General features: G+C 45.1%; 1 pseudogene; it reads right to left on the bottom strand.

Moving 5' to 3' along the window:
* Positions 1 to 5,240: 5,240 nt before the first annotated feature.
* On the bottom strand, positions 5,241 to 5,357 carry LOC126471688 (5S ribosomal RNA; annotated as a pseudogene).
* Positions 5,358 to 6,224: the final 867 nt, after the last annotated feature.

Consider the following 6,224-nt stretch of genomic DNA (forward strand, 5'->3'; position numbering starts at 1 on the left):
TGTTCGTGGTAACTGATACTTCAAATTGCATACGCTGTGAGCTGCACTGCAGAACTTCCACGTAAGATGAGAATGATCTCTATGGGCAGTTTCCGCTTTTCTATCTAACAGCAGCCAGCAAATATGAAGTTAACCGCATCAGTGTATAATCTTTTATCCTCCTCCTCCGATTCGGTATAGGGGATGCTGGTGCTGTAAAGCCTATCAACATCGCATGAGAGTTTTTCAAGTTCAGTGAGCAACCAAACCGCAAGATTATCCCCGAAATAAGATTCATAGCTGTCAAGACTTGAATCGTATGAGCATGCAATTTGGTACACTGCCGCATACGGCATGCGTTATTGCGTGAAGTTGGTATGTGAGGCTAAGGTGTTCCCTTCACAATGGGTGACAGAGACAAGGAGACATTCGACGTCTGCTTTTACAACAAACGAACATTGTTCCTGGTAGTGAGCATTCTTGAACAGAATGGACATGTTTTGTTCTGATAACACGTATTGGTTCCTTGGTTTCACAGTCTGTCAGATGTCTTTTAAAATACTTTTCTTCTGACAAGGTATTTAGAGATCTGGAGCAAATGTGATGTTTACACTTGTGTTTCTTGAGTTTGATCCAAACACAATGGTGATTATCAGCTTCAGAGAAGAGCAGCATGTTTACACGAAGATCACGCTCACCTGTATGTTCCGAAAAATTTAGTGGTCCAACTACAGTATGCTTGTCTTGCTCATCTGACTTGCTTTTCGGCCTCTTCAGACCACAAACGTGAACCGATATTCCGGGATTTTGTGCCTAAAATTTTGGTGTGTCCTGAATATTTAGGGGAACTCGATACCATCAAATTTATACCCCCCAGGGATTTCAATTTTGTGCACATGGTATTGAACCGTACGCTTTGGATGCACATCATAATTTCTTTCGCAAGCGAGGACTGACAAGGCAAAACAAACATTTTCCTTTTCTTTTTGGACATTAATACATGCCTTCTTATCAGCTATATCCTTAGGGAGTTTGATATAGCTGTACTGTCCATTTAACAGATCATAGATATGAATGTGGACGCCGAGGTGGGTATTTGGTTGAGTGCATTAGTTAACCCTCCACCTTGGGGAACCAGGCCAGTATAGCACCCAAGGTGGATTCACGATACCACTCGGCGATTGATGTACTCCAAGATATAATGCCATTATCACCCCAGATGAAGTGCAGGCTTTTCTCCTCAGCAGCACCCTGCTGTTTGGGGGGTGGGGGGGGGATGAGTCAACTTGCAGCAAAGTACTGTGTTACATTTAATGGTATTATATTTAGAATCATCTATGGCTTTGAGGAGCTCTGCCCCCAGCACTGGGAAGCACGCTTCTAAAAACCTGACTAGGCCGTGATACCTCCGGCCGGATTATCAATCCTAGTGAACGAGATACGCCCCTCAAATCCCCTAGGAAGCGCTGAGCACTCTAGACGGTTCATGACGCCCCGAAAGTGATGTCCTTCACTGTCAGGGTGGGATAGAGCACTGCCGCTAGCCACAGGTTCAGTATCATTAACTAGGAGACGACTGTGTCCATCTGATGGATGACAGTATTGGAGAGGAGGTACCTTCTGGGGTGAGGGGTACGTGCTGAGGTACACATACCTTTTGCTGTCAGCAAGTTCGAAAAGTCCTTGCTGGAGTAGGAGGAGGTTGTGGTGGGGAGCTCCTGTGGGAGCAGCCAGAGTGTGGAGGGCGCTCATTGATGCTGCTGCATGTTGGAGTGTTCACCATCGCCGGCCTGGGTTGGTGTGCGACAGTTGCTATGACTGAATCACCCACAGACCCCAGAGGGTATTTGATGGTGCAGGGGCCGGCACTGCTACAACCACAGCTGCTTCCTCTGCCTCTTGCACAGCAACGAGTGGTGCTTTACACAGTGGTACCCATCTCTTGGGTGCATGTTTGATACTTGCCCCCACAACCACCACCGTAGGTGCACGTGCCACAGCAAGCTGTTATGGTGGCAGTGGTGGTGGCATCTCTGTAACATACAAATAAAGGAGAAAAATTAAGTACAATGCTCAAGATTTTTGAAATATATGCTGTAAATAAATAACAACAAGTAAATATATCAGCATTCCAGAATAATAATTATATGCTGTAACGACGACAGTTGCCTTATAAGCACCTTGTACACTCTGGGTCCCAGGATTGAGCAGTTAAGTCGATGTTTATTTCCTGCCTTTCGGTAGCCACCATCTCATGCACCCTCTCCAGTATTTCACCCTCTCCAGAACTGTTGTTGTGGAGCCACCGATCCATCTCACAGCAATCGCCTACAACAAGATATTGGTTGTAAGAAACAACAACAACAACAAATTTGAATTGAATTTGCCTACAGCGAGATACTGATTATACACATAAGGGGCGTTCAAAAAGAAACGAGCTGGAATCTGGAATGCGCAAACCAGTGACAGGATGGTAATATCGTAGCGTGTGTAACGACGTGTGGTTCCGATCAGAGCGTGGAATTTCACAGACCGTTGCTAGAGGGCATACGTGCACGTCACATGACTATACAGAACTAGCAGCAGCAAGCATCAATCGTCTAACACTGCCAGTCGCATTGCAAACAGTGACATGGAGGCGTCAAACGAAGAGCAAAGAGGTGTTGTTCGTTTTCTGACAACAGAAGGAGTAGGGGGAACATTGTACTGCGAACACTGCATGTCCATTGCAAGGGTCAAGGCATGGCACAAGCACTTCAGGGAAGGACAGGTGTCGTTAGCCGATGATGCACGGTCTTGAGCACCACACTGTATTCGCTATGACATCGTCCAGCTGGTGGATACACTCATTACCCAGGACTGCCGAGTGACAGTGAAAGCCATAGCCGCCGTAGTCGGATTGAGTGTCGGAAATGTTCACACCATCATAAAGGAACGACTGCACATGCGCAAAGTGCGTGCCCAATGGGTGCCCCACAGTATTCAACCACACCAGGAGGCATGTCCAATGGCCCACTGTCTTGCTCATGTGCAGCGCTGTGCTCGGGAACGGAATGCGTTCCTGGCACGAGTGCTGGCTGGAGATGAGTCATGGTGTCACCGCTTCGAACCAGAATCAAAACGACAGAGTCTCCAGTGGAAGCATCCTGGGTCGCCACCACCAAAAAAGGCCAAGGCCCCCAACGAGTACAGGAAAGGTTACGCTGACGTTATTCTTTGACCAAGATGGCCCCCTTCTGATTCACTACCTGCAGCACAGGAAACAGTGAATGCCCAACGTTACTCGCAAACCTTGACCATCCTTTGCCAAGTAATCAAATCAAAACGACTAGGCAGTCTCACTCGTAGGGTCATTCCGCTCTATGTCAATGCAAAGCCTCATACGGCCAACATAGTCGTGGCACTCCTGCATAAATTCGAATGGGAGGTTTTCAGCCACCCTCCATACAGTCCGGACCTCTTTCCCTGTGATTACGCCATTTTTTGTCCCCTTAAAATGGCTCCGAGGGGGCAACGATTCACCTCAGACGACGACGTCCAGCTGTACGTGCGGAACTGGTTAACAAACCAGCCTCGGGAATTTTGTGACAGCCGTTCACCGCCTTGTGTCACAGTGGAACAAGTGTCTCAACAGCCAGCGTCAAAACTTCTAACATACAGGTAATGGTTTCTGTAATTATGCCTCTGGCTCGCTTCTTATTGAGCGCCCCTTATAACTATGGAAAAAATAATAAAAAGTTCATACCAGATGGAAGTGATGACTCCTGGTCATCATTCTCGACGTATACACCTGCTAGATTCTCATCCTCCTCTTGCTCCATAGCAACATCTACAACAAAGAAGACTATATGCCACACACAACTGTACATGGCCAAAGAAAAGTTTAACAGCAGTATATTACAAATGTACTTACGTTTTTGCTGCATTTCGGCCTCCAGCAGCTGCTCAATGTCGGTCAGCTGCCGATCTAATGCTGCGAGATCAAATATTTTATACACACTTCTTACGATTTGAATACATCAGGAACTATTTTTCTGAACATTTAAACTATCACACAGAATTTGGAGATGTACTTACATGATGGTAGCAAAACCTCCTTGGCTTGTTGGCGACTTTCAACTTCAAACTGCTGCTGCTCTAATGCTAGAACAACAGTAGAAACGTTATTATCACTTGTTACGATTTGAGTACTTTAACAGATGTTCTCTGAACGTGTAAACTATCACACACCCAATTTTGAGGTGAACTTACATGATGGTAGCAGAACCTCTTCAGTTTACTGACGACTTTCAGTTTCCAGCTGACGTTCTACTTCAGCCAACATTTCGGAAATGAATGCTGCAATAGCAAGAAAAAGAACTTTTATAACCACTTGTTACCAAAATGCATCACAATCTCAAAAGATTTGAATACTTTGCTACGAAATTTTATACACGTCGCAATTTGAACTCATTATTTTTTTTAGAAACAGTTACATGGCAATTGACCCAAGTATGGCTGTTTCCCACCACCACTGCCGCTGGCATTGTTACTGGCTGGCCGTTTCATGTTGTGAGATTCACATGTACACAGCTGGGCACTGTCAAAGGCTGACAATGACTGTGGTGGGGATTGGGCTTTATATACCTTTAGACTCCAAACTCTATTTTGTAGAGGACCAATAGGAATTCACAATGCTATACCAGCAGGTTATAACTTGCCCTATTTTTCTTCAAGTAGGCTGAAGCAGGCATGGTGCAGGTGTATGAGAAACAGAATGCTAGTGTGAAGGAGAAAAAATATCTGAGACAAACAGACAGAGAGACCTTCCAAAAACGTCCTTCGTTTCCCAGCAAGTGTCTGCATGTGACTGGAAAATGGAATACAGCTGCTAGCCTTATAAAAACACTCTTTGTTCATTCTGGGACAAACAGACAGCCTGACACTTCTGACATCAGCTGCATTCCTCAAACTACTTGTTGTTGTTTGTTAGGATACAGTTGTGGGAGGAGGACGCTAATCTTGTCTTCTTTTTCTTCAAGCAGGCTGAAGCAGCCTTGGTGCAGGTGGCTGCTGTGAAGCACTCCGTCTTCAGGCCACAAGTGGCCTATCGGGACCATCCGATCACCGTGTTATTCTCAGCTGAGGATGCCGATAGGAGGGGCATGTGGTCAGCACACCGCTCTTCCCCTCGTTATGATGGTTTTCTTTGACCGGAGCCGCTACTATTCAGTCGAGTAGCTCATCAATTGTCATCACGAGGCTGAGTGCACCCCGAAAAAGTGCAACAGCGCACGGCGGTCCGGATGGTCACCCATCCAAGTACCTGCACGCCTGACAGCGCTTAACTTCGGTGACCTGATGGGAACCGGTGTGTCCACTGCAGCAAGGCCGTTGCCCGGTTACTGTGAGGGAGAAAAAAATCTGACAAGGGCAGGCCGCCAATTGTGAAATCCAGATTCGACTCATACTGCACGTAATAAAAGCTCATGGCCAGAGGTGTAATGTGGCAAGGCACCAAGATGCACTTCTCAGCCGTTGTCGAGAAAATCGACAGTTAAAAGAAACCTTTGCGGTGAAATAGTCTCTACGATTTATAATTTCCTACAGCGTCGTGGCGCAGCGGTAAGCGCTCGGGTTCGTAATCCGAAGGTCGCCAGATCGAATCTCGCGCCATGCCACTTTTTTTTTAGTATTTGTTTTTTGTAATTCAAATATATATATATATATATATATATATATATAATTCCCGGCAATCGGTTGCAACAATTATGCATATAATAAGTTGTTGAAAGTCGTTTGTCGTAGAAAAACTGGCGACTTCGAACGTGATTATGTTTTCCGCAAACAAAGTTGTATTTCACAAATGTTATTAATTATCTTCATAATGTTTACACGTGTAGTTAACGGAAGACGTAGAAACGATATTCCGAAACGAATACATATAGTGTAAGTCAAACGTTCGAATTAGAGACCCCACGATATACATATATACATACATACATATATATATATATATATATATATATATATATATATATATATATATATATTTGAATTACAAAAAACAAGTATTAAAAAAATAAAGGTAGCACAGCGCGAGATTCGATCCGGTGACCTTCGGATTACGAACCCGAGAGCTTACCGCAGCACCACGACGCTGTAGGAAGTTATTAATCGTAGAGAGTATTTCACCGCAACGGTTTCTTTTAACTGTCGATTTTCTCGACAACGGCTGAGAAGTGCATCTTGGTGCTTTGCCACAT

This window comes from Schistocerca serialis, chromosome 3, assembly GCF_023864345.2.
Source record: "Schistocerca serialis cubense isolate TAMUIC-IGC-003099 chromosome 3, iqSchSeri2.2, whole genome shotgun sequence".
NCBI lineage: Eukaryota > Metazoa > Arthropoda > Insecta > Orthoptera > Acrididae > Schistocerca > Schistocerca serialis.